The 10,452-nt window shown below is 46.5% G+C and overlaps 1 pseudogene; it reads right to left on the minus strand.

Annotated features, from left to right (window-relative positions):
• Nucleotides 1-879: 879 nt before the first annotated feature.
• Nucleotides 880-2,308, minus strand: LOC132513809 (melanoma-associated antigen B4-like; annotated as a pseudogene).
• Between the last annotated feature and the right edge of the window lie 8,144 nt (nucleotides 2,309-10,452).

Consider the following 10,452-nt stretch of genomic DNA (forward strand, 5'->3'; position numbering starts at 1 on the left):
GTATTCCAAAACAGTGCTTTGGGAACAGGGCCCCTTTTATCCCATGAGATACATTTTGGAGTGGTGAGAAGAAAAATGAATTAAAAGACGTAAGGTCTGGCTTAGGCTGGGAGGAGTGGAAGAGTGTAGGCTCTAGACTATTCCAGACCAGGGGACTAGACCCAGCAAGGTCACTTAATCAGTCTTGTGAACTTGAGACACCTGCAGGTTATTCACCTGTAAAGGGAGTCTGCTAAATCCTATCCTGCGTGAATGTTGGAATGTTATGTACTACATGTAAAGCAGTGGCATACTCATTAAGCAATATTGGGTTTTTGATGAATGGCAGTTATGATATGATTATTATGAACCCCAAAGTACCACCCTCCCATCAGAGTTTATTTTTAATCCAGTAGGTAGCAGAGAATATGCAGTGCACTAGGGCAAAAGAAACAAATACTCACAAATGAGCTAAATCAAAGTATCTTTTATTTCTACCAAAAGAAAGTTTAAACGAAGTAAGGCAAACCACGAGTTAAATGGCTTTTACTCTGTTTTCTCCATTTTTTGTTCCTAAATATTTTCTGTGGTCGCCTTTCACATTTCCATGAAAATCTCTATTGCAGTGCCATGTTTTCTACTTCTGGATCATACAGAAAATATAGATGGTTCGTGAATTTCTTTTACATATACCAAAACTGTAACTTTAGCACTCTTTAAACAGCAATAAATATGCAAGGAATGTCATTCACGAATTCCTATTCTTAAGAAAACACACTATTAGAAGAAAAAAACATTTGAAAAAACCTAAATCAATCAATAATATATAGAAGTTACTAGTTTAAAACAGGAAGATAAATAAGATCTATACTTTGTTCCCTCCACCCCTACTACTCTGCACTATTTAGGAGCCTGACTGCTCCCTGCCAAAACAAAGTAAGCAAAGTGTCCACGGCCTCCCCCCCTACATCTGGGGCAGCTGTGGATCTTGGCTATGAAAGGGCCTCTGCCCGCAGCAGCAGCTGCAGCCCTGGCCGCGACTCTCAGTCTTGCTCTCTCTTCCTCATCTTTCAGAGCCGCCTCATAGAGACCTGGTAAGGCACTGGGGATGGTACCAATGATCTTGGCCACAAACTCCAGCACTTTCATCTTGCTGGTTTCATGGTGGGCTCTCGGGCCCCACAGGAACTCATAGCGCGGAGGATCGCTGCCGGGCACCTGGCAGTAGGCCAGGTACTTCTGCTGCAAGAAATCTTTGCGGATGAACCTCGTGGGCTCCCCAAAGATCAAGTGCCTCCTCCCAGCATAGAAACCCAACGCATTGAGGAATTCCCAGAACTCCTCCTCGGTGGCACGGTTGCCCTTCGTGAAGATCATGCCCAGGAGAACCATCAGGAGACCGGACTTGGGCAGCCCCGACTCATCACTCGGACTTCCCTCGCTGGGGAGGGCCATCTTGCTGATGAGGGCGTAGGAGTGATTGCTGGGGTCGACTTCCTTCAGCTCGAGGCCAAAGACCACCTCTATGATCGCAGAGGCTCTCCTGAGGATCTCAGGGAAGTGATTCCTGTACTTCCTGCTGAGAGTCTTCAGCAGTGCTGCCTGCAGGATGGGCTCCTTCGTCTTGTACTTCTCTAGCAGGAACCGCACGAATATTCTGGACTTCCTGGTCAGAGGATCTCTGCGACTGCTGCGAATGGAAGGTGCTGCCTGGGAGGTACCTGCACTTCTCTCATCTTGGCTCTGGGCACCTGCTTCAGATCTTGGGCATGAAACCTCTGCATCATGAGAGCTCGTGGCTGGGGCTCCCTGAGGCTCCTGGTGAGTGCCAGCAACAGGGGAGCTCGGGGGAGTACCCCAAGAAACAGAAGCGGGGGAGGGGGGTGACTCTTGTATCTCTTCCACTGCCTCCTCAGTGGCCTGGGCACCCTTGAGACTCTGAGTCTCCCCCCGGGCCTGGTGGCGTTTCTCGCGGGCACGGCGCTTGCTCTTCTGGCCCCGAGGCATGATGACACAGGTCAGGGCCAGCAGGCGGGAGCGTGGGCAGGAAGGCAGGCAACGAGGGCACCTGGGGGAGGGACAAGGAGATGCTGTGAGCACCTTCAGCGGGGAGATTCCTCCCTGGCTTTAACCAAGGCCGCCTCTGCAGGGTCCTGGAGGGCACTGCCCGAGGACCCACAGGGCTCCTGTTCTCCTGCTCAGCCTGTCCCCTGAGACCCCTGTGCAGGACGGTAGAGTGAGCCTTGGGCCACAGCCAGCCAGCCCTGCCTGGGCGGTACGGGGGTGACAGTGGGGGCTGGCAGGGGAGGTAGGTCCCCTCGGTTCCCATTCAGAGTCCGGATGATGGTTGTTGGCAAGACTCCACCACCCCCCCACCCCCTCCCCTCTGCTGCTCTGAAGTTGACACCACCATCTTCCATGACACCCAGGAGGAGGAAAGGAGGGAGCGTTCAGCCCACCACCGAAGGGTCCTGGGACCCTCCCTTCTGCTGCCTGGTGGCTGCCCCTTCAGAACAAAGCTCTAACCTCCCTCGGACCTGGCAGAGGAAATTACGGGCAGTCTCAGCCTGAACCTAGCAGAGGAAATTACGGGCAGTCTCAGCCTGACAGTCCTTTCTTGGGAGTCTAAGGGTTGACAGGAGGGGACGGGCCATATTCTCTCTTGTCCCTTGTCTTCGGGGTGGGTGACTCCCTCAGTCCTCACTCGGGGTCCTCCCTGGACGGCCGGTGCAGCCTGGAGCTCCTCTCTTGCCCCGAGGGCCATCTGCTCGCACCAGTGCCGGCACCTCCTTGCGTCCCATTCGGAGGCGGTGAGGGTGACCACGCGGCCGCACGTGGCAGAGTTTTACCAGGCCTGCAGCGTGCGGCAGACAGGTCGAGGCCCTGTGGCTGGCGGCCCCACTGGCCCTCACTCAAGGGCTTGGGCTGACTCTTGGGAGTGCTTAGGGACGCGCCTTCTGCTGGCCTGCACCTCCCCTCTCAGACAGCAGCCCTCCCTCCTCCGTGTGTGGCCAGAAGGAAGCGGCTGACAACAGGGGAGGGGTTCTGAGGTGCCCTTGCGACGGGGAGGACGGTCCTCGCCCTGACTCCTCCCGTGCCCTGGAAATCCTCCCTCTGCTGACCTGCGGCCAGCCCCTCAGGACAAGGCCCCCTCCTCCCTGGGCCTCCCGCGTCTGTCCGTCCGTCCGCGTTCGCACTGAGGGAGCCCCTCAGTCTGTAGACCTGCCCGGAGGCTCCCAGGCCGACGTCAGGGGCGGGGTCCGCGTGGCCGCCCTTCTGGGGTGTGGAGCCCTGCGGTCCCCACGAGGGTCCCGTCCTTCACTCCACAGGGCCTGGGGCGCTCCCTCTACTGAGCTGAGCCAGGGTCCACCAGCCTCAGAGCGAGGCCTTCCTTGCCCGAGACCCCGTGGGGGAAGTGGATGGACTTTGGGCCTAACAGCCAGGCCTGAGCCTCTGGGGCCGAGAGCAGGGGCGCAGTGGGCGGGGCCTGTGTGGCCGCCTCTTTTCGGAGGGAATGGGGATTGGGGGTGTCGGGGGCATGTCCCCGCACTTCTAACTGGGGTCACCTCACACCTTGACACCTGACGAGATGTGGCACTCCTCCTGTGGCTCACCCTCGCTGGACGGCAGCTCTCAAAAATGGCGCGGCCCCACAGCGCGGTACGAGGAAGTCACATCCGGTCCTGCGCATCTGGGCTCCAGGAGGACAGCACGGGCGCGCTGGGGCCGGGGCGGGGCGCGCTGGGGCCGGGGCGGGGTGGGCTGCGGCCGGGGCGGGGCAGGGCGGGACGGAGGCGGGGGGGGGTTTTTCTGGGGGAGCTTCCCACAGGCCTGGCACGAGGGCCTTCCATTGATTCTTGGCAGTTCGTCGGACATTTCCCTCTGCTGAGCTGAGTCAGCAGGCGTCACACCTCGGCTCTCATTTCTGTCGGCGCCGTCAGCCGGAAGTATCTGGGGCCCTGAGCCTCACAGCCATGCCTGGGTCCCCCGAGACTGACAGTGCGGGCTCTTCGGGGCCCCCTCTTCTGTGGTGGATGCTGCTCTCAGTCCTCTCTCAGTGTCTTCTCTTGACTCCCTGTAGGTGCTGGGCTACCTCCCGTCTGCTGACCTGAGGCCAAGGCCTCACATCAAAGACATCAACTCCCTGAGACTGCTGGTGTGAAGTGCAGGCACATCCCATGTGGACTCTTCTGCCTGGAGCCTCCCAGACATGGCTGCTGCAGGTAAGATGAGCTGAGGGGAAAGGAGGCGAGACTCTCTTCTGTGGTTGGGAGCCCGTCAGGTCTCACTCAAGGTCCTCACATTGACTGCTGGCGGGGCCTGCGATTCCTTCCTTCTCTGGTATGAATCCATCCCTGTCCCCAGCCATGCCCCACAGAATCCCAGAGGAGTTAGTGAAGGGGCGCCTTAGCCTGACAGTTCCCACTGTGGTCTCTCTTTGTTGACAGCAGGGGCATTGCCCAAAAGTTCAGAAATGAATTTCTGTCCTTTTGTACAACTACTGTGTTACTTGCTTTTCTCTTTTAGTCCGTGTGCGATAGTCTATTAAGATGATCACTTAAAAAGGCCAGTTGTCATGCACTAAGAAAGTTTCAGATGGTTATTTCACAGCCTGTGGACCATACTGCCACATCCAGCCCAATCTTTGGTGTCCCACGCTCGTGGCATGCGGGCTCTGAAATGCTGCCTCAGATTCCTTCAGTGAAGCAGTAGAGATTCATGGTCCCAGAGCACAGTGGGAGAATCAAGGGCTCAAGTTTAAAGGCTTTTCTCTAATCAATCCTGTCATCTGCCTCTCTTGCAGGCTACAGACCTGTCTCGAATTCAGGGTATCCCCCTACCTGCCCACACTCAGGTTCTAGTTCAGTGGAGACTTATTGTCCCTCAGGGATTATTTAGTTTTGTGTTTTTGCGTTTGTTAATGTTTTTTCTTTATTCCTTCTGTAATGTTTCCATGGTTGATTTTGGGTACAGGAAAGAGTAGCCCATGTTGGACTGTCATCAGCTGCTATGGATAAGGTACTACATCTGTAAATAAATTAAGGAAAATCGATATTCTTACAATATCTGTGCCTCAGGAATACACATAACACACTATTCTGGTTGAGACTTCTTTTTCCTAAGTCAATCAGGAAATTCTTATTGTTGCCTCCATATAGATTATATACATTTTTGTATGGTTTCTTTTTAGGTATGTTTTTTATATTGTTAGTTTTGTTTATGGTGTATTTTCTTTTTTCTTTGTGTTTTTTAAAACAACTTTATTGGAGTATAATTGCTTTACAATGGTGTGTTAGTTTCTGCTTTACAACAAAATGAATCAGTTATATATATACATATGTTCCCATATCTCTCCTCTCTTGCGTCTCCCTCCCTCCCACCCTCCCTATCCCACCACTCTAGGTGGTCACAAAGCACCGAGCTGATCTCCCTGTGCTTTGCGGCTGCTTCCCACTAGCTATCTCTTTTACGTTTAGTACTGTATATATGTCCATGCCACTCTTACACTTTGTCCGAGCTTACCCTTCCCACTCCCCGTATCTTCAAGTCCGTTCTCTAGTAGGTCTGCGTCTTTATTCCTGTCTTACCCCTAGGTTATTCATGACATTTGTTTCTCTTAAATTCGATATATATGTGTTAGCATACGGTATTTGTCTTTCTCTTTCTGACTTACTTCACTCTATATGACAGACTCTAGGTCCATCCACCTTACTACAAATAACTCAATTTCCTTTCTTTTTATGGCTGAGTAATATTCCATTGTATATATGTGCCACGTCTTCTTTATCCATTCATCCGATGATGGGCACTTAGGTTGTTTCCATCTCTGGGCTATTGTAAATAGAGCTGCAATGAACCTTTTGGTACATGACTCTTTGAATTATGGTTTTCTCAGGGTATATGCCCAGTAGTAGGATTGCTGGGTCGTATGGTAGTTCTATTTTTAGATATTTAAGGAACGTCCATACTGTTCTCCATAGTGGCTGTATCAATTTACATTCCCACCAACAGCGCAAGAAGGTTCCCTTTTCCTCCACACCCTCTCCAGCATTTACTGTTTGTAGACTTTTTGATGATGGCCATTCTGACCAGTGTGAGATGATATTGCATTGTAGTTTTGATTTGCATTTCTCTAATGATTAATGATGTTGAGCATTCTTTCATGTGTCTGTTGGCAATCTATATGTCTTCTTTGGAGCCATGTCTGTTTATGTCTTCTGCCCATGTTTGGATTGGGTTGTTTGTTTTTTTCATTTTGAGCTGCATTAGTTGCTTGTATGTTTTGGAGATTAATCCTTTGTCAGTGCCTTCATTTGCAAATATTTTCTCCCATTCTGAGGGCTGTCTTTTGGTGTTGTTTATGGTTTCCTTTGCTGTGCAAAAGCTTTTAAGTTTCATTAGGTCCCATTTGTTTATTTTTGTTTTTATGTCCATTTCTCTAGGAGGTGGGTCAAAAAGGGTCTTGCTGTGATTTATGTCATAGAGTGTTCTGCCTATGTTTTCCTGTAAGTGTTTGATGGTGTGTGGCCTTACATTTAGGTGTTTAATCCATTTTGAGTTTATTTTTGTGTATGGTGTTAGGGAGTGTTCTGATTTCATTCTTTTACATGTAGCTGTCCAGTTTTCCCAGCACCACTTACTGAAGAGGCTGTCTTTTCTCCACTGTATATTCTTGCCTCCTTTATCAAAGATAAGGTGACCATATGTGCGTGGGTTTATCTCTGGACTTTCTATCCTGTTTCATTGATCAATATTTGTGTTTCTGTGCCAGTACCATACTATCTTGATCACTGTAGCTTTGTTGTATAGTCTAATGTCAGGGAGCCTGATTCCTCCAGCTCTGTTTTTCTTTCTCAAGATTACTTTGGCTCTTCAGGGTCTTTTGTGTTTCCATACAAATTGTGAAATTTTTTGTTCTAGTTCTGTGAAAAATGCCAGTGGTAGTTTGATAGGGATTGTATTGCATCTGTAGATTGCTTTGGGGAGTAGAGTCATTTTCACAATGTTGATTCTTCCGGTCCTAGAACATGGTATATCTCTCCATCTATTTGTATCATCTTTAATTTCTTTCATCAGTGTCTTATAATTTTCTACCTACAGGTCTTTTGTCTCCTTAGGTAGGTTTATTTCTAGATATTTCATTCTTTTTGTTGCAGTGGTGAATGGGAGTGTTTTCTTAACTTCACTTTCAGATTTTTCATCATTAGAGTATAGGAATGCAAGAGATTTCTGTGCATTAATTTTGTATCCTGCTGCTTTACCAAATTCATTGATTAGCTCTAGTAGTTCTCTGGTAGCATCTTTAAGATTCCCTATGTAGAGTATCATGTCATCTGCAAACAGTGACAGCTTTACTTCTTCTTTTCCAATTTGGATTCCTTTTATTTCTTTTTCTTCTCTGATTGCTGTGGCTAAAACTTCGAAAACTATGTTGAATAGTAGTGGTGCGAGTGGGCAACGTTGTCTTGTTCCTGATCTTAGTGGAAATGGTTTCAGTTTTTCACCATTGAGGACGATGTTGGCTGTGGGTTTGCCATATATCGCCTTCATTTTGTTGAGGAAAGTTCCCTCTATGCCTACTTTATGGACTTTTTTTTTTTTTATCATAAATGGGTGTTGAATTTTGTCGAAAGCTTTCTCTGCATCTATTGAGATGATCATATGGTTTTTCTCCTTCCATTTGTTAATACGGTGTGTCACGTTGATTGATTTGCGTATGTTGAAGAGTCCTTGCATTCCTGGGGTAAACCCCACTGTATCATGGTGTATGATCCTTTTAATGTGCTGCTGGACTCTGTTTGCTAGTATTTTTTTGAGGAGTTTTGCATCTGTGTTCATCGGTGATATTGGCCTGTAGTTTTCTTTCTTTGTGACATCTTTGTCTGGTTTTGGTATCAGAGTGATGGTGGCCTCGTAGAATGAGTCTGGGAGTGTTCCTCCCTCTGCTGTATTTTTGAAGAGTTTGAGAAGGATAGGTGTTAGCTCTTCTCGAAATGTTTGATAGAATTCGCCTGTGAAACCATCTGGCCCTTTGCTTTTGTTTCTTGGAAGATTTTTTTTTTTTTTTTTTTTTTGGCGATACGCGGGCCTCTCACTGTTGTGGCCTCTCCCATTGCGGAGCCCAGGCTCCGGACTTGCAGGTTCAGCGGCCATGGCTCCCGAGCCCAGCTGCTCCGCGGCATGTGGGATCTTCCCGGACCAGGGCATGAACCCACATCCACTGCACTGGCAGGAGGACTACCAACCACTGCGCCAGCAGGGAAGCCCCTGTTGGAAGATTTTTAATCACAGTTCCTGTTTCAGTGTTTGTGATAGGTCTGTGCATATTTTCTATTTCTTCCTGGTTCAGTCTCGCAAGGTTGTGCGTTCCTAAGAATTTGTCCATTTCTTCCAGGTTGTCCATTTTATTGGCATAGAGTTACTTGTAGTAATCTCTTACGATCCTTTGTATTTCTGCAGTGTCAGTTGTTACCCTTTTTCATTTCTAATTTTATTGGTTTGAGTCTTCTCACATTTTTTCTTGGTAAGTCTGGCTAATGGTTTATCAATTTTGTTTACCTTCTCAAAGAGCCTGCTTTTAATTTTATTGATATTTGCTATCATTTCTTTCATTTCTTTTTGATTTACTTCTGATCTGATCTTTATGATTTCTTTCCTTCTGCTAACTTTGGGCTTTTTTTGTTTTCTTTCTCTAATTGCTTTAGGTGTAAGATTAGGTTGTTTATTTGAGATTTCTCTTGTTTCTTGAGGTAGGATTTTATTGCTGCAAACTTCCCTCTTAGAACTGCTTTTGCTGCATCTCATAGGTTTTGGGTCGTCGTGTTTCATTGTCATTTGTGTCTAGGTAATTTTTATTTCCTCTTTGCTTTCTCCAGTGAGCTCTTGGTTATTAAGTATTGTGTTGTTTAGCCTCCATGTGTTTGTATTCCTTACGTAGTTTTTTCCTGTAATTGATGCCTAATCTCATAGCGTTGTGGTCGGGAAAGATACTTGACACGATTTCAATTTTCTTAAATTTACCAAGGCTTGATTTGTACCCAAGATATGATCTATCCTGGAGAATGTTCCATGAGCACTTGAGAAGAATGTGTATTCTGTTGCTTTTGGATGGAATGTCCTATAAATATCAATTAAGTCCATCTTGCTTAATGTATCATTTAAAGCTTGTGTTTCCTTATTTATTTTCATTTTGGATGATCTGTCCATTGGTGAAAGTGAGGTGTTAAAGTCTCCTGCTATGATTGTGTTACTGTCGATTTCCCCTTTTATGGCTGTTAGTATTTGCCTTATGTATTGAGGTGCTCCTATGTTGGGTGCATAAATATTTACAATTGTTATATGTTCTTCTTGGATCGATCCCTTGATCATTATGTAGTGTCCTTCTTTATCTCTTGTAATAGTCTTTGTTTTAAAGTCTATTTTGTCTTGTATGTGAATTGCTACTCCAGCTTTCTTTTGATTTCCATTTGCATGAAATATCTTTTTCCGTCCCCTCACTTTCAGTCTGTATGTGTCCCTAGGGCTGAAGTGGGTCTCTTGTAGACAGCATATATATGGGTCTTGTTTTTGTATCCATTCAGCCAGTCTGTGTCTTTTGGTTCAAGCATTTAATCCATTTACATTTAAGGTAATTATTGATATGTACGTTCCTATTACCATTTTCTTAATTGTTTTGAGTTTATTATTGTAGGTCGTTTTCTTCTCTTGTGTGTCCTGCCTAGAGGAGTTCCTGTAGCATTTGTTGTAAAGCTAGTTTGGTGGTGCTGAATTCTCTTAGCTTTTGCTTGTCTGTCAAGCTATTAATTTCTCCGTCAAATCTGAATAAGATCCTTGGTGGGTAGAGTAATCTTGGTTGTAGGTTTTTCTCCTTCATCACTTTAAATATGTCCTGCCACTCCCTCGTGGCTTGCAGAGTTTCTGCTGAAAGATCAGCTCTTAACCTTATAGGGATTCCCTTATGTGTTACTTGTTGTTTTTTCCTTGCTGCTTTTAATATTTGTTCTTTGTATTTAATTTTTGATAGTTTAATTAATATGTGTCTTGGCATGTTTCTCCTTGGATTTATCCTGTATGGGACTCTCTGTGCTTCCTGGACTTGATTAACTATTTGCTTTCCCATATTAGGGAAGTTTTCAACTGTAATCTCTTCCAATATTTACTCAGTCCCTTTCTTTTTCTCTTCTTCTGGGACCCCTATAATTCGAATGTTGGTGTGTTTAATGTTGTCTCAGAAGTCTCTGAGGCTGTCCTCAATTCTTTTCATTCTTTTTTCTTTATTCTGCTCTGCAGTAGTTATTTCCACTATTTTATCTTCCAGGTCATTTATCCGTTCTTCTGCCTCAGTTATTCTGCTATTGATCCCTTCTAGAGAATTTTTAATTTCCTTTATTGTGTTGTTCATCATTGTTTGTTTGCTCTTTAGGTCCACTAGGTCCTTGTTAAACATTTCTTGTATTTTCTCCATTCCATTTC

Source organism: Lagenorhynchus albirostris, chromosome X (genome assembly GCF_949774975.1).
Source record: "Lagenorhynchus albirostris chromosome X, mLagAlb1.1, whole genome shotgun sequence".
NCBI classification, from domain to species: Eukaryota; Metazoa; Chordata; class Mammalia; order Artiodactyla; family Delphinidae; genus Lagenorhynchus; species Lagenorhynchus albirostris.